This window comes from Cynoglossus semilaevis, chromosome 4 (genome assembly GCF_000523025.1).
Source record: "Cynoglossus semilaevis isolate Cse_v1.0 chromosome 4, Cse_v1.0, whole genome shotgun sequence".
Taxonomy (NCBI): domain Eukaryota; kingdom Metazoa; phylum Chordata; class Actinopteri; order Pleuronectiformes; family Cynoglossidae; genus Cynoglossus; species Cynoglossus semilaevis.
Window position 1 is genome coordinate 6,834,440 of NC_024310.1, and position 24,254 is coordinate 6,858,693.

The 24,254-nt window shown below is 38.4% G+C and overlaps 1 protein-coding gene across 1 annotated transcript in view; it reads right to left on the reverse strand.

The window, feature by feature from the left end:
• Window positions 1-11,979, reverse strand: part of tenm4 (teneurin transmembrane protein 4) — a 179,676-nt gene extending 167,697 nt beyond the window's left edge. Inside the window, 1 exon segment of the mRNA XM_025054911.1 lies at window positions 11,401-11,979. The gene's annotated coding sequence lies outside the window, so the exon portion shown is untranslated.
• Window positions 11,980-24,254: the final 12,275 nt, after the last annotated feature.

Consider the following 24,254-nt stretch of genomic DNA (forward strand, 5'->3'; position numbering starts at 1 on the left):
CTGTAATGCGGTTCCAATTTGTATCTTTTTTTAAAAAATTGCCGTGGTTATAGCAATCACACATTACACTCGGAGACAAATTAGCATGAGTGTACAGCAGCGATGTGAAGCGCTGTGATTAAACCTCACACACACACTGAGAATATGCAGTGCAAGATTTCAACTTGTTTGGCCTCCTCCAGTCATGCCTGAAATAAATTGTGCAGCGCTCAGTGTTTTCATGACGCTGACTTAGAACCGCTGTAAATTTGATAACTAGTAGATTTATTTGTAACGTCAGTAAGGTCTACATATGTATACATATCATCTGTGAAGGTAAGGCTTCATCTGTCAAACTACTAGAGAGAAAATGAACTATTAGTTATTAATGAATCAAAACAGATGTTATGAAAGAATTTTTGAAGGCTTTGGTTTGGTTTTGTTGTTTGTTTGTTTTTCACGCTAATATCAGTATTAAAATATAAGAAATTATATTCGTTGGTTGTTAAAATCTCCAGTAAGAAATTATTACAACCATTTAAATTATTAAAGCACATGAGTTGTGCTGGGTAAATAGAAAAACCTTTCGACTCATAAAAGCGACAGAGTTTAAGACTCAACCACTGCAATAAACCAACTGAAAATAAAGTTTTCCAACATCAGCCCTATTGTTATTCAGAAATGAGGAGTTTTGCAAAGCAGTGAAACTGACCCATTCACAGAGGTTAACTCACACATGCAGCACATCTAAATTTAATTCGTCTTCCCTTTTATATGCATCACTTTCATACACACATCACCTGGAGAACTTTGGGTTTCAGTCACATACATTTATAAAATGAGGCTAAAATATAAATATTTAACACGAAAATTAATTTTAAAAAAAGGTTATAAACTATATAATATATATTTAAAAGTTTTATGTTGCTTGTTGAGATCTAGGACTAGGGTCATTGGGTCCTCTGCAATGGGGATCTAGACACTGATGGTATTTAAACTTTTTTTTTTTTCAAGTTGCTCTTTAAAGAGATCTTTAGTTCTCCGTTCAGGGAGTGAAAAAGCCTCTTGTTGTAAAGTTTGAGCGTTTTCACTCACTCAAACAAGTGTTTCTCCCTCTGCCTATACTTCTCTGGACTGTTATCATGTTGAAAACCACCAGTGAAGACAGTAAATAATGGGCAGTTGGACGCATAAGCTCCATTACTGCTACAGAATACAAGGACTTTGTAGTACCTTGAACGATTTGTAAGGAACTGTTTGTGTGTGTGTGTGTGTGTGTACAATTGCTGCCTGTTGTCACTGCTGTTAAAATCTAGTGTAGACTGTTGATAGTTAAAGTGCCACCAAGTTTCTAAACTGCACTGAACTTCAGATTCAGCTTTCTTATTTGACCCACTGATAATAATACCTTGCTTTACTTTTAAAGGGTTCAGTATTAAAATGAATTGTTAGTTAAACTAAAGACATCAAGTTTGGTTTTGAAAATCGGTTTATCCAGTGGATCTGGACCCAGGGCTTCAGGTACTTTACATTTAGTCCTTTGTCCCTGAGGTGAAATGCACCAAAAATTCAGGCACTGCAATTCTTTTTTTTTTTTTGTTTTTCAAAACAAAAGTGTTTAAATGCTGACGTTGGTTTTGGAAGTAATTGAGTTTGCTGTAAAAGCTTACGAAAAATAACCCATCAAACTGGAAATAGCAGGGGCTAATCCCATTTGCTTCTACCAGTTTAGAGTTTACACTAATTGTCCCTTTATATTTTAGCAACATCTACTGAACTGAAACTAAATTGTTGTTTAAAAAACGACTTGGAAATATTTATTTTAGGCTGTAGCATCGCATGGAAAATGTACACTGTACAATGACAGCCTTCAGCATAGGCAGCTCTCCCCATTTCTTATATACATTCTGTGGTTGAAGCATGCCTTTCAGCAGTATGCCACATTATTAAACCTAACCGTCACTGCTGTGGGGGAAATGTCACATTCACAGCTCAGCAATAGAATCAGAACTTATCCTTTCTTGTGAGCTGCCGACACTCAGCAAAAAATGTTTTCACTCTGTTTAAGTTATAAATAAGATCCTGATAGTGTTGGTTATGATAGAAGCTACTGTATGTCATCATACAACACATAACAGAGTCCCAGTGACGGCAGCCTCGCAGAATACAGCACAGTGCTTTTTCAACTTTATCTCACTAGGGTTTAATTACCTGCACAATAAGTGCAGTTTCACTGTCTTGCATAAGAGTATCCTGGTCATGATGAAATGCCACAGGGGAAGATAATGGGTGGGTGGGTCCCCAAGAAGCACAAAATATAAGCTACTGTATTGTTAGTCAGAAAAGTGAAGGCGGTGATTTCTGTTAGCTAAATGGCCCTCATAACGTGACCTTCAAACACTGTCTGGACCTTTTATTATACCTGTCATCTCTCAGTGGATCATCAGTCATTGAATTACTGTCTTTTCACTTTATCTGTTGTTCATAAGTGCGACGGACCCACAGTCTAAACAAAACAGTGTGAGTGGGGCAATTTTGAGAAGTGCATTTACCTCTGGTCTAAAACATACTGACCCGACAGTTGGAGGGACTGAGTCTGTGAGCAGTAGTCAAGAGCACTTTCAAATGGTCAGCCTCAATTTTGTTCCATCAGTGGAGAGTTTTTTTAGTGCTTGATCGGCAATCAAACACAAAAACCTGTTAGGTCAGCACTGCCCAAGCGGCTCTATTAGAGAGATGGTTGGAGGGCACGTTGACATGTATTTTCTTAAAGTCTTTCAAAGATTGATTTTTATTTTTATTTGCAACAACACAATAATCACACTACGTATTTTCTTAAAGCCTTTCAAAGATTGATTTCTATTTGCAACAACACAATAATCACACTAGTATGATAAAAAGAAAGCCACGTTTGACAATTTAACTCTAGGTAGATGTAAATGGTGAATATATTTGTAATACCTGAGAAACAAAGTATTACTGTACAGACTACAGTGCAGACAGCAAATATGGCAAAGTATTACTGTGCAGACTACAGTGCAGACAGCAAATATGGTTTTGATTTAAATGTTTAAAATCGCATCCATGTTTAGCCATGTGCACCATCAAGATGAAAACCAATTGAAAAAAGTCTACATCTTTTCTTTACTCAGAGAGGTGAATTATATAAGAAATGTTGTTTTGGATTCTGAGTTTGCTTAAATGGCTAGACCTGTCAACCTTCAGTTTAACATGATGATAAAATTGTATTTTTTATAATGAAGAAAATGTACTAGTTTATACGTTATGAAAATAGAATAATCAGGCTTTAATGAAAGCCAATTCAGACTGCGTTAGGTAACTAACAGTGAATACTGGCAATATTTGAGACGGAAGAAGAAACCAGACAAGGGACGGGCAGCAGGCTCCCCCAGGGTTTTTAAATTATGCTGAGGAAATTAGGGTAAAAAAGAATTTCACAGCTGAAGCTGGCCAGACACGTCATATTCAAAGGTAGTGGGACTGGAAATTACAGTTTGGGATTTTACTTTGACATAATGACAGGTAACAGGCCAGGTTCGGTAATGAGCTTTGCGGGCACAGGAAGGCACAGGTCTTTAAAACTGGATCAATGCAGGTCTCTGGTTTGTAGTACACCGCCATAACTCACTTTCAAGGTCGACAATCATTGGCTCCCAACACGAGCTGCGAAACATATCTTAATAAAACCGGAGGTTGTCAAAGTTTCCCCCATTCATCTTAAACTAAGCCTTGAATCAACGATCATCCTGGCAAAGCTTCTATACCACCTGGACCAGACAGTCCCCAGTGATTTTACCCTTTTGCTGAGCATCTCATTTACCTCAGTTTCCCCCAGCAGAGTGTCCTATTTGGGAACAGATTCTCTCCCCTGGTTCACCTACAGACTTTATATTCAAATACCCCACAGATTTGTGAGTTTAATTCACAAAAAAGGAAAAGAAAAACTTTTGGCAAGGACAGGTGATTCAACGGTTGCCTGGGAACAGTAAGGAAAAACAGACTGCACTTCTTTTTCAAATGTAGGTTTCAACCCCACAGGCACTACTGTGAAACTCTATGATCAGACAGCGGCAAACTTTCTTTATTGAAAGCATCTGTCCAGACCCGAGCATTCAGGAAGCACAAATGAATGCATCATCATCATCAGAGAAGATAGGGATGAAGCAGTGTTTGCACCACTAAGTGCACCTGGTCCTACAAAATGGCCTCACATTATTACAACCATGCAAGGCAACCATCAGGCATAATGACCCCCCTGAGATGACTGCTCTTCCCATTACAAGAACAGAACCATGTTTAAAAGTAGAAATAAGACTCCGTCAGTCAGAGGCCTTTTCACCCCCTCTACACTTTGACCTCATTCTGTGTACAAAAAGAAGGTCTCGCCTGCTGAATCAATTCTATTGATACTGTCCATACTTCATCAGCATGCAGGAAATGCTAAGGTGTGAGATTGGACTCGCATGCCCGATTCATACTTCCCTTCACCTAAGGGAATTTCCTTTTATTTTCTAAGACTTCATTATCATAAAGAGCACTCTTGGCATGTCGTGAATTACCGGTTAAGTGGCAGGAGTCAGTAGAATTTAAATTAAAGCGTTTAATATCTTTTAATATTCTCCCTAATGATGAAACAGCTAAAAGAAGAAAGAAATATGTCATTTGGACAATAAGATGAAATAAAACAGGAAGCAGAGAGCAGTTTAAGAGTGGAAACAGTATAACTGGCTCTTCTGTGTAACATATGAAAGATTCTCTGCATTATTTATGTAAGAGATGCAGGATTAATGCATGAAGTGGGAATTCAAACGGCGGACATCGCTGTCCCAGTCTACTCAGAGCAGGATGATGTTTCTGCCTGGTGGAAGATGAAAATATGTGACAAAAGAATTTTAGGAAAATCCTGAACATGTCGATGCTCTGACGCTACTGCGACAGGAACTTGTAAAAAATTTAAAGTGCAAAAAAATTTAGAGTGCAAAGATAATAAGCAGTGCACCTGCAGATTGTCATTAGGTTAAAAAATGAAAGTCATCCCATAAATTGCTACATGTGTAGTACAAAATGTCGGACACAAAGGCAGGTCTGTTCTGTCCCGTCTTTCTGCTCCTCGGAGTAGAAACACTACCTTGTGTCTTGGAGCTCAAGTGCATAATTTCAACCTCTGCCTCATACTTTGTTTGAGTGGCTCTGACTTCCACGATATCAAACAGGTGTAGGATTGCAGTCCTTCCAAAAGTGGAGCTGATAGTTTTCTGGGAAGCAGAGAAAACTGCAATCATCTAACAGAGTAGGAAATGCATAAACAATATATCAAACCACAGATGGGAATTACAGTAGGTGGATGACGCAAGTCGGCTGCTGTAAATTTGTTAGACATACTAGACTTCTACCAAGGAGATGAATATTCTTTTCTATGTGATATGTTTTAAAAATGAAAAATAAGGTTAATGATCCTCAAAGTTAGAGCTGCTTGAAGGATTACCTTAAAAATACGTTCTGAAACATCATACAAAACCTAATTCCCACTGTCATTTTCAGTTGGCCACTAGAAATGTTGGTGGTGTTCAGCTGGCGTCAAGCTGTTTTTTACCTCAACTTTTACTTTTCACAGATCCTTTTTTTTTTTTTTTTTAAATCAGATTCAGCGGGTACCAGATACAGTCTACCAAGTAAAATTAAAAAAATGTTTGGAGGCATAGCCCAATTGATTGGGATTTTTATTTAAAAGAATAATAATAATGTTAAACCAAGTCACTCCACTCACAAACAACAGAATTAAACTGCATTATAGCACAGTGGTAGAAAGTCATTTTAATCCCAGTTTGTTTTTTGTTCCTTTCCAAAGATGTTTTTTTTTTTTTTTTTTTTTAAAAAAACATCTTTTGACCCAGTGCCAGTTGGAAGGACAGGGACATTTGTCCAAATACAGACGTTTGTGCCTTCTGTTAAAATTACCAGACAGAAAGCTTTGGGGACAAGAAGGACACCTGCTGTCTGCACATCTGTGCAACTATTGATTATTACAAATAATAAAGTAAACTATGGGAAGTCTTTGAGATACGGTATGATGAGAATTTAAACATTAAACATATTTAATATATATATAGAGTATATATATATTAAGTAAGGTGACATCAAAGTGTTTTTTCCATGCAAAAGATTGATATATATTTTATTCTGAAACTTAAAATACCAACTGTGTGTATTCTGTCACAATGATGCCATTTGGACCAAAACTGAAGTGTATGTTTTTAGTCCTGAGCCCTTTAACATCAAGATTTAACAGACAGCTATAAATACCCCGACTGTCACCGTATTTATTTTATTTATTTTTTCCATAAAATAAATCTGTAATCCCTTGCTCTCATATAAAAACAAGTAGTATCCACACATTTATTTTTTTCCCCAGACTTCATTGCAGCAACTCACTGCTTTAAGACGTGAGTCATAAATCACTGTCCATTTTCCAACTTGTTTAAAACTTAGCAGTTCAGTTTTTACTGCTTTAAACTGATGGCATCACTTCAACCAAGCCGCGGCAGACTTTTATTGGCATCTTTTGCGTTTTACAAAAAAAAAACATTTGAGGTTTTTAGAATCATTTTAACCGCACATACAGATCCGCCTCTGAGCAGGACACTCTGATCTGATCTTGTGGACCTAAAAATCAGATGGTATCCTGTGTTTAAATTAAATCTGAAAAGGTTGTGCCCATTTGCATTTGTTGTCGATATCCATTGCACTAACATTAGAAATCTTTTATGTGGTCACAACACACACACACACAGAGAAAGAAGAGACTGCCCATCACTTGTTGGAGGCACATGCTTTTAAGTCCTGCAGTGTCATCAACTTATCACACAAAGTCTGGAGCTGTCCATTTAGATGGAAAGAAGAGCAGGGCTGTGAACTGGAGCAAGAGACAGAGGTGTGAAAGTCCAAGATGAAAAGAGAGGAGGGGGGAAGAAATGTGGTGCCCAGCTTTCATGTCCAATAAAGTGGTGAAATTTTGACAGCTACCCATTAGTTTTGTGTGTGATAAATCACAAGATGTCAGACTGCAACTGCAACTAAACATAATTCACTTCTGTGTTTGCTGCACCCAAAGTTACTGGGTTTGGTACAGCGGGTTTAAGGATTAAGAATTTACAGGGAATATTAACCAGGCAATGGGATTGAGTTGATTTTGAACTTGGTCAGATTGATTAGACAATCTAGGTAGGATAGACCAGACTGGACCAGATCGATTGGATAATATAAAAAAAATAATAATATAAACATATACATAACAGAGTGATAAATAAAGTTTTAATGTTGGTAGTTTTACGTTCCTCGAAAATGTGTATTTAAGGTTGTTAAAAGATTTTCAGGGCCAATCAAATTATAGAATTTTATTTTTTTATTATTCCTCGAAAATGTGTATTTAAGAAGATTTTCAGGGCCATTCAAATTATAGAATTTTATTTTTTTATTCTAACCTTTAATGTATTTTATGGACAAGTAATCCAACAAATCCCCAGTGCCTTTGAATAGTAATTAACCTCTAAAGTATCAGAAGAGAAGCAGTTGGTCTCTGCTATTTTTTTTACTTAATTATGTACTTATTTCTGATGTAATATGATGTATAGATATTTTCACATCTTGCCACACCCCAATAAATACTAGAAAAAAACCATTAAAGTACACATCCACACATAACACATCAAAAAAACACTGCATGTGTCTCAGTAAGACCATGAAGAACACGTTCTGCACCATCCACAGGATCCATTTCACTCAAATGCAGACTTACACCTTCCCCAGATGACCATACAGTCTCTCACAACAATTATTATTTGAAATAGACAATATCCCAGCGGAAAGGTCCGCAGGGACGGAGGCATTTCATTGTTTCCTTTCTGTCATCGCCGTGTCCCCGTACGCTGCCAAATGCAACTTCAAACACAGCGATCGTTTATGGGACCTAACAAGGTCCAACTGCAACTAACTCCTCATCATTCTTCCCCATCCTTTGGAGAATAACTGTGCACCCACAGTTCACAATAAAGCTGCTGTGACAAAGGCAGCAGATTTTTCATTTGTGACCACAGAGGGAGGGTCTGTTCAACGCTCTTATCATGCAGAGAACTAGTGTCGGCCCCTTCCATGTTACAAAGACAACTGGGGGAGTACAGCCCAGTTCTACGAAGGTTAACCTCGAAGGGCCCTTAGATCTTCAGACCTTCCCATTCGGTGCCTGTTCCAAACACTTGTCATGGAGGATGGAGGACCCTTGGATTCCCCTGGATATAACCTCTAATATCTGAGGTCAGTGACCCTACCATTACCAAAAATGGCTCTTGAGAGCCCCTCCCTCGCACACAGAGGAGTGCTGCAATGCCAGTAGCTACTCCTGGGAAGTCTGGCTGTTGGTTAAGGCTAAGAAAAAAAAATCACTTTAATCCCACGTCAAATCGATTCAGAAGTAAAACAATAAATAAATAAAGGTAAAACTAGTCGAAACGTGTCAGTACAATAAAGATTAGCATGACTTGAAATTATTATGAAATAAATCTAGGTTTCTAAGCAAAAGATTGTTGTTAGATTTGTTCTCATGCACAAGTCGAATCCCCTCGTGTAGCAGTTAGTACTGGTTCACTTTCATTTTTATGCACTTATAATCTCAATTAGGTCAGTGAAGCTTAACATTTAAATATGCACTTTCAGTATTGCAGGAACACCACCCTGTGTTCCTGTGAGCGTGTGTGTGTGTGTGTGTGTGTGTGTGTTGTATTGTGAGCTTTACATCGTGCCCAATCAGAGTGCAGAGCTGCTCTAAGCTGTGTTTGCAGGGCCCCAACAATGACACCCAGGGGTCCCACTCACGTTTTCACTCCTCCAGTCTCAAATGATTGTTAACTGCAGAACTGAGCTGTGGTTTAATTTATTTTGTCAGATTCAACTGGTGCACATATTATTCCACGTTGTGACGCAGGTTTGATGTTTTGTTTTTCATCATAAACCTGTTGAATTATGACAAAAATAAATGGCAATAAGATTAAATTAAAAAAGAAAACATATAAGCCATTAGTTGTCTGTGTGTTTTATTTTAAATGTCCTGTTGTCAGGGAGAGAGAAGTATTGGATTTTACATTTATTTTATTAATTTATATGTTTTATAGGTAAATACAACGGTTCTCAACCCAAAAACCATGGGTGTTCATATATTAGCACTGGAAATATCATCATATGTTGTTCTATAATTTTACTAGATCTACTGCATATGATTGTGATTGATGATTTCAAATCTAATTACTTAATAAAATCTTAAAAATAGCACTTGGTTGAATGTTTAGCCTTGATATATATGAAAATAAATGAAAACTTTCCTTCATTAAAAATGCTGTATTTTGCATTAGGCGTTAAGATTTAAGCACACATACTGGTCTTGGAAACAGCGGCTGATCTGTGCCTCTCTTTAACTCGGCTCTTTAACTTTTATTAAAAAAAACATACATAACACTTTCAGGTTTTAATCTGTATCTGTTTTTCTTAGGCCAAGTCTATTACCTAACCCTATAGTGACCCGTGGGCTTCGTAAGGTAGTTGACTAAGTACTGAACAATTTTTTGGACTATTTCGGAAATGGACAATTAAATCTGTCATCAATTAACAGTCTTGAAGTGTGTTGTCATTTAAAACTGCGGAACACGTCCTGGTTCTGCTGCCCTTGTGTAACAATGGGGTTCCATTTTACCTTGTAGACAAAAACTAAAATTTAAGGACATTTTCATTTTGGCATTTCAAGGGCACTAATAAATCAACATTTGTCACAGACGTCTGTAGACTAATGCTCAAATTATTCAGCCCTTGATAAACATCTTAATGTGTCTGATTGCTTGATAACCGGTTTGTCCTTGATCCAGCCCGAGGGGCCAATCATGACCCTGGACCAGGTTTAGTGTGGCCTAGCATCATCAAAGCCCTCAAACACAATCAGTTTAACTCTTGTGGTATGCAATAGACCTCGTTCTTCATTTGTATTACTGTTAATACTCTCAGAGACCTAGTGAACCCTTGAAAAAAACATATTTTTACAACATCTTTTAAAACTTCCCTGGTATTTATTGTATTATTAGCCTTCATCAATTTTTCCCCGTGTATTCTGATTTAAAATGGTTCTTGAACAAGACGAGGTATTAGAAAAATACATATTTATATAGTCTATATAATTTAAATATATTTACATATATATTAATGCATTTTATGAGGGAATATTCTATAATTTCTGAATATTTGTGGTATTTTTGCTCCTTTATAACATGACAAGTCAATGTCTGTCATATACGATTTTGATGATGTCATCAGTTTTAGGAATGGACGCACCAACCCATATTAATCAGGTTTGTTTTCTTTTGGATTATGTCAATTAAATGACTAGCTTAGTGAGCTAATACTATTTATTAATCCACTATGAAAACTAAAAAATTCAAAATAAATATAAATGTGGCTGGAGAACAGATCGCCATCAGACCTGGAGCCAAATGATGACCTTGAACAAGTTCAATGCTGCCCTAATATTTCTGTTGTAAGTCTGTTTGAGTTCTTCTCCTGAGGTATGCAGCAACCCTTGCAAAAAATCCCTGGTTTTATGAGTGAATCTTATGAAGTGAAAGTGAACCCTTACGCTAGACTATTTCCCATGTGTTCTATGTTTCAGTTTGCAATAAATTTTCAAGACGGCATGCCTTAGATTTAGCACTGGCTATGGACTTAATACATTTGTTATTTAGATGATTATCTGACCTCTTCGGAAAAGTTTGGACTCTACCAGTCCATATGGAATCACCTCCATGTAGGAAGAGAGGAAGGTGCAAGCGGGTCTCCAGCCCAACCCTAACAAATCCACACATCCTTACACACATCCCAAACCAACAGATTGTAAATGGTTTGTATGTTGCTCAGAAGACATGCTATTTGGTCCACACTCTGCAGGTCACTTTATCCTGTCCATAAATTCAGGAAGCAAGTCCTTCCCAGTCTTCATCTGTTATTTATGTCCCTGTCTCAAAGCTCCGGGACGCGCTGCAGAGACACACATCCCTGCCTCTCCTGCACCTTCAGCAGCAACAATGCGCTCCAACATACCTGCCCCTGCACTTATTACGGCAAACACATTTGGTGATGTTGCAGAAAAAATAAAATAACATAAATTCTCCCTACAGTCACCGTCGTAAATCCGCCTCCATCCCAGCAATAACATGCGGTACGTTCTTTTATCAAGAGGCGCAAAAAACAGCCGACTAATGTGACTTCTCTGGGTACGTGACACACACAGGGTGCATTTAGCAGCTTCATGGTCTATAAACACTGCCACCCAAAAAGCATTTATCTCTTAAGAAGTCATATAGGGCTTACCATTCTGAAGAGACATCCACTATTGCAGCAGGCCTGTCCCGGTCAATTCAGGAGCATGGACGTGGGATGGTCCTCTTTGGGAAAACAACAACAAAAATCCCTCACGCTTCTGCTGCGTCTCCGTCCTCTCCTCTTCTCCGCTTCGGTTTGAGAGTAGCCAGAGCAGGCGAGAGTGTCGTGCACGACACGGTACGCGATAGTGGAGGAAAAAAACCTTACTCCTCCTCCTTCTGCCTCTGCTGCTGCTGCTGGTGCTGCTGCCGCGGCTTCTGCTGCTGCTCCTCTAAGGTGCCGTTTCTGCTGCTGTTTATTCTGCTGCTTCTAGTCTCTCTGCCTCACACACGCACAAGCTGATGAGAGACGCTGCTCATTAACACATGCACCGAACCTAACTGAACGCCGTGGAAATCCTTCCGGACTGGTCAGGCAAGCTTGAATGCCTCTGCACACACAGACACGTTCACACACGCATACGGTGTGATGAGTGACCACTACACAGCTGCCCGGTGAGCTGAGACTGACACACTGCGTGGACCTCACGATTTTTACACCGACTTGCCGGCGAAGAGTCAGGGGCTGTGCGTGGTCGCCCCCTTCAGTTTCACGCTGGACTCCTCTCACTGCATGTTCTCTACTGTTGATTTATTTTTATTTTTTTTAGAAATATAAATACATACACGATGACGAACAGAACACCATCACCTTTGTGATACTTTATTTTCCAGATACTCTTAGTGATGTTTTTGATTAATTTTACTACGTTTATTTATTTTATTTAATAAAATGAAAAAAGACGCCCTTTAAAATAAAAATATGATCTAATGAAGCGGTGGTCGAAAGTGTGCATTATATATATATATATATATATTCATATTGCAAAGAAGCCACACTGAGTCAGAGCGAAGCAGTTGGCGCAGTTTACTTTATGACATATTTGACATGTTAACCCAATGCAGTCAAACTTTGTTACGCATTCATTTCAAAAAAGACTGCAGAAAAGATTCAGAACTTTTGTTTTTAAGCATTTCTTATACCTATGTCAACATAACCAAAAGTTAATCAAAATAATAGAATTTCTGAAATAGAAAATGTGAAATTACAGGTTATAATAGCAGTACTAATATTTATTAGTTATATTTGTTGTTTGTTTTTGTTTTGTTTTGTGTGTGTGTGTGTGCATCCCAAATATTTACCTAATATTTTAGCAAATTTTCCTGGGTTAGGGTAGGCGAAAGCTTCAACGTCCCTGGGGAATTTTCTGGGTTAGGCGAAAGCTTCAACGTCCCTGGGGACTGTTTGTTTAGCAGCTCGCCGTAGTCAACATTACAAATAAGTACAATACAACCACAATAAGCCAACAGTACACAGTGAAGACATCATCCAAAACAGCACCCGACACACTGTCATCCAAAATCGTAAAAGACAAGTTTTAATCTGTTTGAAAATCAATAGCAGGAGGAACAAAGGACAGTCTAAATCTGTTAGTGCTCCTTTTGGAAAAATAAATCTGTGCGCTGATGGCAGCTTCAAAAATCTGGACTAAAAAAGCTGAAAAATGTTGTCTGAGCCTGGGATGTTTTCCTACAGGTGCTACAAGTCTGTAAACAGGAGCATTTTGAAGCAGAGTTCATCTGGTTTGTTCATCAGTATTATTATATGTTGTATTAAATGTCTTACAATAACAGGTGCTCTAAATGTAGAAAAAATACAAAAAAAATAGTTTGAACTTTTCAAAGCTGCAAAGTGTAAGAGAATATAGGGAATTTTAAAATTTGAAAGATAAAAGATAGCAATTTATTAGAAATGTAGTACAGCAAGTCTATTTAGAAGAGAAAAACCCCTGACTTCATTTTGTGGTTGACTGGCATGTAAAATCACCATCTGTCCAGTTCCAGCTGACTACACCTTTGTCTGGCCAGGTTCTGATCCTAAGTCTATTACCATATACTTATCTTGAATTCCTGTTTTCTGCTTGTGGTTTTTAAAAGACTGGTCAAGAGTTCCTGGCCCTGGAAGTGTGTTTGGTCACCCAGAGAACAAGAGAGGGGCCATGTGTGGCCTTTAATTCACTGCATTGTCTGCCAAAAGCTAATCTTGGCCAGACTCTTAGAGTCTCACTGCGCACTGGCCGTGAATGGATGAATGAAAAGTTAAATATGCTTTCAAATGTAAAACCAAAGACTGGCCTGGTATTGTCGTTGTGTCACCAGGGGAATGCAAGACTTGGCCTTTACCCAGGCAACAAAAAGGAAAGGGGCCAGTTTACATTTGAGGAACCACATTCGGCTCCATGTTTGCAGGTGCCAATGGGCCGTGTGTGAAAAATATACGGTGCAGTTTGTGTCGTTTTTAGCTCTGCTCTCATCCAATTAATATGTGAGGAGCAATAAACATTAGTTGTTAATCACAAATAGTACTGTTTTCTTTAGCATGCAACAAAGGCGGGCCGTAACCACAGTAAACAACGAGCCTTTGGTCAATAAACTAAGCCATATCAAATATTTGAACTGTAAACAATCGCTCAGCTGTTAGACTAATTACCTTCAGTCTCCCCTCCTTCCTCCTTTCAGGTTTTGTTAGGGTTTGATTTAGGTTTTTCAACAAGCAATTATTTCATTAGAAACTGATTTCCAATTAGATATGTCTTGTTTATTCCTAAAGTTGACAATGATGGAGTTTTCCACAAAAACAGAACACTATTTCTCTGCAACATGTGGCTTTTGGGGGAAAAAAATGCAGGTACAATAAACTCATTGCCCATTAGCAAAATGAGAGAAATATAGAGTATTATTTTAGTTTTATTATCCTTTGCAGCAGCCATGATGCAGTATTTATTCTTTACTTTGGGTCAAAGTATTTGGTCGTTGAAATCCTATAAGTATGGGAACAAAAATCAATAAATTATAGTGGGGAAACGTCAAATCATTGCTATATATATAAAGACCAACATAACTTGGCTTTATTTTAAACAACTTTATATTATCTTGTGATTTTCATTCCAGGGACTTTATTCAGAGTTGACAGTAGCTCTATGTGAGTTTTCATCTGTGGTATTTCGTGATTTTAATATCCAGAGGGGGAAACTGTGTTTGCTTTTGAATCAAAGCTTAGTGCTGTGCCTCAAATTATATGCCCCATAAAACTCCTAATTAGGAAATGCTTGGTTGTGCTGTGCTCCCACTTCATATGTTCTTTTTTTCTTCTTCTTTGTCTTTGATCAGGAAGAGATTATTAAAGAACATGAGCAGAGGAATACAGAGTGCACGCAACATACGATTGTTTTCTGTCTAATTTATGATCCAATGTTGTTTTTAAAAAAAAACTTAAAAAAATAAAATAAATAAAAATACATTTCTTTTTTCATATGATTTTGAGGATTAAACTAAAATACTATGTTGTCTAAAAATTGACAATCTTTGAAAATACTTTTTAAAAGAAAATAAAAAATGTAACGTTTTCTTTGATGTTTCATAATTTAGCGTCTGTACTGTGTGTTAGATTCAGGGCCCACTGCTCATACCCAGCTATTGGTGTTGATGTTGTTTTGTTGCTGTGCATTGTACAGTGTTAGCAGTTTAGTACAATTACGTCTGTCTGACTGCCATGTTCTGCTCCTCTCAGGTTTCATATCACTTACTTATCAGCCCCTTCCCTTTACTCATGCTGATCTACCCCTCTGTTTTATTCTTTAAATGCTTTCCTGCCTGATTTGGTAATAAATCTTAATAGACCCAGAAAATAAAATGTGTTTTGTCTGCGTCTCTCAGCCCAGGTCCAGTAAATCTAAACGTCTCATAACAGGGATAAAACTGCTTTCTTTATTCTATCACTTGCTAAATCAATAAAAGGGATTAAAAACAACAGTCGAGGCAAACAAATCCCTTAGGTTAAATAAAAATGTAGGTTATGGAGGCTTTGCTGCGGCGTCTCACTCTCAGACTGTGAAGATTGAATTATTTTGTTGTTTTGTACATTGCATCAATATCTGCAGTCAAAATAAACCGGGGCCCCCAAAACAACAGCTCGCGGTCATCACTGCCGCTCCCAGCGACTAAAGACGACCATTAAGGCTTCTCAGTCTGATGAACAAACCTGACATCAGTGGTCAATTAAATTCTCATCTTTCCAAAGTCAGATTCGGTGCATCCTCGGCTGTTTGTGAGAGTGACAGCAGAAGCGGCGAGGCTGGTAATTTTCACAGTATGCCAACCTCGCTTCCAACAGATTTGTAATAACCCTTTTTTTATTTCGCACTGTAACAATACTTTATGTCATTAATGTTTTTTATTTCACACTGTAACAATACTTTATGTCATTAATATTAAATGATGCTTATATAAAACCCCCCAAAATGAGGTGTCAGTTTCAACACAACTGTGCTTAACAGTAATAAGACAAGAAGCCAAGAGCACATGTTACTATGCAACTGAAGCAGTCGAGGCACAGGAAAGCACAGGAAATTCAATATTGAAGAGGCACCCTGTTGTAAGTAATATCTACGAAGATAAAACACATAAATAAGCAATAACACTCCTCACAGCGGCACTCCTACTTTAAAAGAGAAAACAACATTTTTACACTTTTCCTACGAAACAGAAATATGTTTTGCTTGCACAAACAGATGTCATGCTGATAAGTCAATAAGTCATTTAAAAGTTAATGGGTTGCTAAGGCATATACTTAAAGTGTTCTTTAATTTCCAGAGAGAAATTACTGCCTCATGGTTAAAATGTTTCCAACAGGCTCTGGGGTTGCCGTTCACACAGATTCACACAGAGAGGACGGAGCGAGGAATTATTTAAAGGACCTGTGGTGCAGTTTATGGTTTTGATTTCATACATCCTTCACGTATGACATCAACTGCCTTTCCTGGCTCATCACACTACACTTTCACTATTAAAAAAAAAAAAGCAGAAGAAAAAGGCAATGTAGGAGGTAAAGAAGGTGTAGACAACTATGGCTCATTTCCTGCATGTAAGTTATGGCGTAAATGTAACTGTTTAAGAAATAACTTTGTCTGAAAGCATTTGGATATATTGTGTCAATTTTGACTAATTTCTCTTGAGTAGATGTTAGTTACTCATATTTATGTTTCAACATTGAAATGGAGGATATGTGAAGAAAAGGATTTGTAAAAATGTGTCCTTTACTTTTTGACTTGCTCTTCTGTACTTACGTTAATGTTGCCCCTGACACCTCACTCATTTATCTTAATTACACTTGTCTTCGCCAACCTGAGGCAACACGATTGTCCTGCAGAGCTTAATGCGATACAGAGACCATTTTGGTAATAAGTAAATCCTTATTTACTCCAGCTTTCCTCCTCAGCTACTTTAATAGGTGATACAAAGAAAAAAGTTCTGTAATGAACTCTCATTTATTTGTCTTTTTTTCCTCCCACTTAAAAGTTTACATAATGGGGACATGACCAGGACTGATCTTGTAATTTTTGTCCCGTTTGGATTTGCCTTTTATTAGATTCCACTTTTAAAAAGTTGTTGCAGAAAAAAAGAAGTGAAAGAAGAGTGTGCTGACTGCACAAAAACAATAACAATTCTCCTTTTTGTTCTTTTCAGAAGAGTGTGCTGACTGCACAAAAACAAACAAACAAACAAACAAAAAAACACTTTAGTATGTGTGCTTTCTCTCAGTCCTAACTAACACATCCCGTATTCTAAAATGTCTCAGTGAAAGAACCTTTAGTGCACAGCAAAACTTTTAGTGTATTTCTTATACGTGTCACTTAGAAGTAGTTTTCCTTCAGAGTGTAATAGGATCAGGGCTCTGAGCTGCTTCCACGTGATTGATGAAAGATTAAAACGATTGTTGAGACTGAAGACACATTTAGCTCCCTGCAGAGGTCTAATTTCTTGTCTCCGTGCCAGCAGGATGACAACCAACGTGCACAGGAGAAGATCCCTCCTCTGAACACGGTGAGAAAGGTGTGGAAACGAGCCACGGAAAATAAACTGCAATCAATACACAGTTTCTCTGTGTCCTTTCCTGATGTTTCCGTGACCTCAGATAAATCTCAATCTCGGTGTTAACTCTAACCAGGCTATTAATATGTGGAATTTCTGCAGGTCAGACAGTTTTTATTGGTTATAAAAGCAACAGCATCAAACCATGCAATTTTAGAGGTGTCAAATTGGCTATTACGTGAGTGACAGACGTAACAGATTACATTATTCTTCCCAACGCAACTTATCAGCACGACCGTCAGAAGAAAGAACACTGGAACTATCAACCTGCCTCTGTGTTTTCTTCTTCTTCTTTCGACTGTTCCCTTCAGGGGTCACCACAGTGGTGTCATCTGCCTCCATCTCACCCTATTTCCTGCCGCCGCTAATTTTACATCAACCATGTCTTTTTTACAACTTCCACATCCACATCTCCTCTGAGGTCTTCTTCCTCTCCTCCATCTCTAACATTCTTTATCCAATATATTCACTCCTCAACACATGTCCAAACCATCTCCACCTCTCCTGTCTTACTTCATCTCCACCTTAACTGTCCCTCTGAACTGCTCATTTCTAACACTGGTCCATCCTGGTTCCATTGGAACTCTCCCCACAGCCGCTGTCTATAAACCAGACATCATAGCAGCGCTCACTACTGTCTTACAAACCTGACTTTTCAACAGCATCCCTACTGGCACGACACAACCTCCCACAGAGATGCTTTACATCAGTGGGATTTACTATTGCCGTACAATCAATGGGTGAGCCAGGGGTTAAACACAGTGACTAATCCCATTCACACTCAGACATTTTTCCCCCTTCTATATATTCTGCTGTTCTGTCCACGTGGAGCTGTGACATTAAATGCGAACCTCAGACTTTATAGAGGACGACTGTTGGACTTCAGATTGAACGCATAAAAATGAGTGACATTTTCAATCATTGTAAAATGTGTTAAAGTGTTATTTAAAATAAACATATGGCCTTTGATGCCTTCACACATTCTCTTCCTGTTGAGGACCAACATATAGGAGGCACAAACTACAGCTTCTCCCTGGAGCAAGAGGGCGATGGACAACTTAGTGTTTAATGTGTAACTGGGAGACATTGGGACAGGGTTGGAAATAAATCTTCTACTTTCTGATTAAAAGACAACAGCTCACAGTGAACAACCTTTTCTCTGGTGCTCCTTCAGCTGAGGACACATTATAAGGTTTGCTGATTTTACCAGTGCTTTAAAGTGAGCGAGGTCTGTGCTGGGTGTGAATAGTCAGTATGGCTACTCACAAACCAAAATCTGATCTGACCTTAGTCACAGTCGATGAATCTGGTTACTATCAGGTGGTGTGAACTGATTACAGACCCCAGTGGCATTCTTGGCGTTTACACACTTTAAACCGTCATCCTCGAGAATTCAATGCATTCAGATGGATTTAGTCGGCTTGACAAACCTCACAGTCTGTCATCTGTCTTTCAGACTTCAGCTAAACATCTGATAATGTTCGTGTGTGTGTGTATGTGTGTGTGTATGTGTCGCGATCCTCAGTCTTTCAAAGTCTGTAGACTTGGGAAGTTTTCTAAAAGTTGTGTAGTGTTTCCACGGCTTTTAGTTTACACCACCGCAAACCTCAAATAATGCCTGCATCAGTGCAATGACATATTTGGTTTGTGAGAAGATGGGGCGGAGTTGGTGTCATACTCCACCATCTGGATTCATTCGTTCCATGTCATGCCCCTCATTGCTGGCTCTGAACAGATAGTTGTAGTCATTTGACCAGTGGTTACTTTATTATAAACTATTGTTTCCCAAAGACTGGGTCGCGATCCTCAGGTGGGTCGCAAGAGATTTTTTGGGGGGGTCGTCGTCTCGCATCATGTTTCCTAGGAGTTTACAAATAATGTCTATTGACTTGGGTCGCGAAGGTTTGTGACTTTTAAAATATGGGTCCCCAGAAAAAAAGTTTGGGAAACACAGTTTGGTTATAAACTCTTTTTTATAAACGCCTTTATGCAGCCCTGACCTGTAGATAGTGTTTTTATTCACCACAGTTAATAACAATTATGGGTAATGAATGTTCTCATGATCATATATGAGATATTCATATTCAAATATATACTATATTACGTTACAAAAGTGAAGCATACACACAGACAGCCAACTGTCATAGCTGCTCTCCCACAGGGTTTCCATGTCACACTCCAGAGCTACCGTGTAATTAGAGGTCACGCAGCTAAATAAAGAAGCTGAATGAGATGAGATGGTGACTATAGGTTTGTCACACTTGTGTCAGGCAATTATTTGAGACACTACATAAGTTAGCACCTTGAATTGTCATCCACTTATTACTTTCATGGATTCATTATACTGCAGCCCTGTATTAATGATTGTATTGACGTTTTAAAGCTGCAGCGCTGTATATCGCACCATGTGTCATTTTGGTCACAGAGTGTCGTGGCGAGCTCAGCAGATGGGTTTTCTTTTTTGTGTCTCAAACAGAAGGGCTGGGTGATTTTTGCCCTTGAATGTCAGTTGTCCTTGTGACCTGAGCCATTACCCTGTGGAGGCATATGATTAGTGGCATTTGTCAGCGACAGAGACGGCATGTCCATCAAAATCAACCTGCCGCCCGAGTGGCCTGGCTGTGTTTTGTCTTAATGTGAGCTGACGTGAGGTGTCAGGGTCCGGGGTCAATTTACTGATTCAGCAGTGCATTAAGTCACAGCCTAAACCTGGTCACCACTGCTGACATTTATTAATATGTGGCCTTAAGCAGAAAATAGCTGTAACATGTCACCAGAGACGCGGTGAGAAGCAGGGGATTTTAACCAGTACAGCAGCAGCTCTTTGCACTGATGCATGCACACATATGATATACAATATAGATGAGGCGGATCACTGTGTAACATAAGCTTCTATGACCATTTTAAAAATACCAAATTTGTCTCTATATAAAATTATTGTTGAAGTATTCAGAGCCTGGGACATTTTTCCCATTAATAATGAAACCAAGAAACAACCCACACAGAAGCCTCCACATCTATCTGATAGTAAAAACCCCTCCTGCACACCGCCCTCTTTAGGTCACATCACGGATTATAGATTTAAACCTGGGCGCCTCATGGACTGTTTTAGAACATGATTAGTTTTTCTGGCAGAGCTGTATTTTTCCTAAATTTCAAGAATATTTTTGGTTTTTATTTTCAAATGTAACATTATTTTTTCATTATTGGCCTCAAATTTTAAACCCTGCTCGAAAAATCCCACCCATGTCCAAAATAATGCCCCGAAGCCTGATGTGAAGTTATGTTTTTATTCTAGCTGTAATCGAATCATGACATTTTTCCCCACACGCTTGTGAGAAAAGTCATACAGTTTTTTTCTTTCTCTTTCTTTCATTCTTTCTTTCTTTCTTTTTACCAAGTTGACTTTGACTTTGATGTTTCTATTGATCAGAAAACCTATCAAGTTTCCTCATGTCAATTCAATGTTCCATACCTTTGATATTGTGTTAATATGATACATTTATATGTATATATACAGTATATATTTGCTATTAATGTGGATTTTAGGCTGAGTTTGTAAATTAAAGACACTTAAACATGTGCCTTTATAAATCACAGATCAAAAATGTATTCCTATCTCTTTCAGTTTCAAGTGTCGATCCTTCATCTGCAATTGTTCAAGAGAAGGTACAGAGTTTGTCTGAGCAGAGTGCCATCTCCTTCGCAAGAACACAAAAAGCCCCTGATTGGTTCACAGTCTTCTCTGCATATCAATGCAATCAGATATATTTTTGACGAGAGATCCTGCTAAGTCGACCACTAAGATTCAGCAGCCATTATCTGTGCTGCGTCTCTGATGAATGTGGCTGAGTTATATCAAGTGTAGAGCGGCTAGAGCTGAACCGATCTCCTGTAAATAAGTACGGTGCATAACCGAGGCTTCACGCACATCACTGACCGGACATCATTGATTTCACAGGGGCAGATCTGAGTCACGACATGTGTTACGTTGCCTCAGATCATGTACACATAATCTATGATAAAAACAGATGTAGTCCCACATGCATACTTGGACTTAAACTGTAGCAGACATTTTCAAAGTTTAGCTGACGGCTAGCTTCTTAAAATAAACTAATTTCTTTGTTCACCTGGAACAATTATCAACTTTGTTTAGATCAGTTTTCCTGTAAAATTATAATCCAAAAGCCTTCTTCCACATTACTTTGAGTAGCTAACGTATCCCTGTTTGTTTTGGCTAGCTCCAGATAATGATAATGATAATGAAAAACAGATAATGATATTATAAATATACATATTATCATGTACATACAGTTAGTAGCTTATAGCTTATGCCATCTGTTAATTATGTTATATTACTAGCTTAATTGAGAATTGCTATTTTAGCTCTAATGAGCCTCTATTTTTCCACCACTTGTTACTGAATACATCGTTTGAATTGATGTACCACCACCAGCTGCTTTTGATCCAACTCAAGAACAACAGAGCATGGAAAAAAGATTTAACGATAGATTACCAGGTAACACCTTGATGCAAAACATGAAATCACCAGATCAGACAATCTGTACCGGCTGCGCTGTATCAAAAGCAACTCAGATGTGTTTCAGTGAGCAGAGACGTGCTGCTCAGCTCTAATCTAATCCTACCTTGTCTGTAAGAATAGGCCTGCAAGACAAGGACGCATTTACATTTCATTCTTGCATAAAGCTGTAAAATAGCTCCGTGCAGTCAGCCTAAATCTTACCGGCTTTCTAGTTCTCATGAGACATGAGCCTGGAGAACACTCAGAGCTTGGCAGCTTAAGCCGAGCCAATCAGCAGTCTTTGTGTTTACATGCTAAATTCTAATGACATTTAAGAAAATTTCATTTTGGATTTAAACTTGAAAAAAAAAGATGAAGCTCCAGGAAATACCACAACAGACGAAAAAGGATTTAAAACCAGTCCGTTTTTTAAATTAAGCTGTTTTACATGAGACAGTTTCTCTGTCATAGTTCACCAGATTATGAAGGCCTCATCCTGGAAGAACGTAACTCAAAACTGTCCATGTTCCGCTTTGGAGAAAGCCCCCAATGCAAGCACTTTATAATATCTCTGCAATCCTCTAATGAGCCGGCGTTTACACATTTTTGGATGACTAATTCAGCACTTACCCAGATTTTATCATCAATATTAATACAGAGTGTTAAGTAACATGAAATATGTGGTGTAGCAGAATCCAGGGCAGGAAATTAGCTTTTTAATCAGGGCTTTTTTTGTTTTTGCCCCTGTGTAATATGATTCAGGGGCTTTTTGAATCATTACCACAGCCAATTTATACGGTACTGTACTTTCTTTATAGTTTTAGACAAACTCACAGCAGTTTCTCTTAGCTGTGTTACGGCTAGCATTTAGCTAGAGTGCCCAATTTAGGTAGATTGTGATCTACCTAGTACGTCGCAAAAGGAGTGTTGGTAGATCATGAGCTACTTAGTCGACCAAGTTAGCCTGGTTGACCATGCTAACTTGGTAATATTTGTTTGTTTTAATTTCTTGTACCTCTGTATGGCCTTTAAAGGAGAGATTAGCCTGTGATACATTATGTGCTGTGCTAATTTGCTAATGCTAAGGATTCTAAGATCCAAATGACGTGGCGTGACTTTGAAGGGCAAACCATCTTTGTGACTATTTGGAACAATCTCTTTTAATGAAGTTCCATTCTCAACTATCCTGTTACCTTTTCAGTCGTTTATAAAGTGCACTCTACCAAGGTGCTAATCTCCAACGGGGTGAAGTGCTTTTCAGCTTAGCCTGTGCTTTAACGTGAAATTACAAATATTGCGTATGAAACTTTAGAGAGACGGTCGATATCTCATCGAAAGAAAAACTATAATTTAACCTTTAATGATTCAGCCGAGAGGTCAAGTTTCTCCTTTAGCCTTTTCCAGCAGACAACAGGCAGATATGGTATATGATCAATACTGTGGACAGTATGTACTCATATCCAGTTCTCAGCTATCTCATTACTACAGCCTACAATAATACATACTCTGTATAAACAGTACCTTATTACTCAGATATGCTGCGTCATCACAGACAGATTGTAGTTTTTTTTTATTTATTTTTTTATTAAAACAATATCAAATGAAAATTCAAATATTTCAAGGGCATTTTATCCCAGGCCTTGAAAGCTATATCAGTTTAGCACTTTGGTTCCTTCAGCTCCAGGCTTTTAACCCAATATTAAAAGCATTCTTTGTGTGTATAACACCATGTAGGGTTGTTGACATTGCTCTATTTTTATTGCTATTTATTGTGTCTCTTTAATATACCAGTGTTCTGACTACTGCTGCAGTGGAATCGGAGAACCAGAGCTGATAAAGATTTTCAATAGTCTAATTATACAGTCATTTAAGTAGTGCTACCAAAACACTGTGAGTCAGTGAGACTGTATAACTTTTTAATTAAGCACGTTCAAATCCACTGACAACTTAAAAAGGAATTGTCAGAGACAATTTCCTCCACGCACAACAGCAGCTACTGAAACATCAACTTTGTTCTAAATTAGCCTCGATGTGAAGATCTCCATTCTGCTCAGTATTGATGCGGCCGAGCTGGGTTTCCGCCCACTCGCTTACTTCCTCCAAGAAAAATTGTGTCTGATGACCCGACATGTCGTGTGACCCCCATTCAGGGCAGTACCTGAGAGCTTCCTCAGAAAGCACACGGGCTGATAAATGAGTGTGTGGTGACGGGCAGCTGATGAATTGGCCGGCAAAGGTCGTGATCGCTGCTGCGGCTCCATTCCGCCTCGCTCATTTCAATCCGCACCATCGGCGTCTTTTGCAAATGTGCGATAACCTCAGACAGAGGTCACCTCCGGCGACCAAAGACC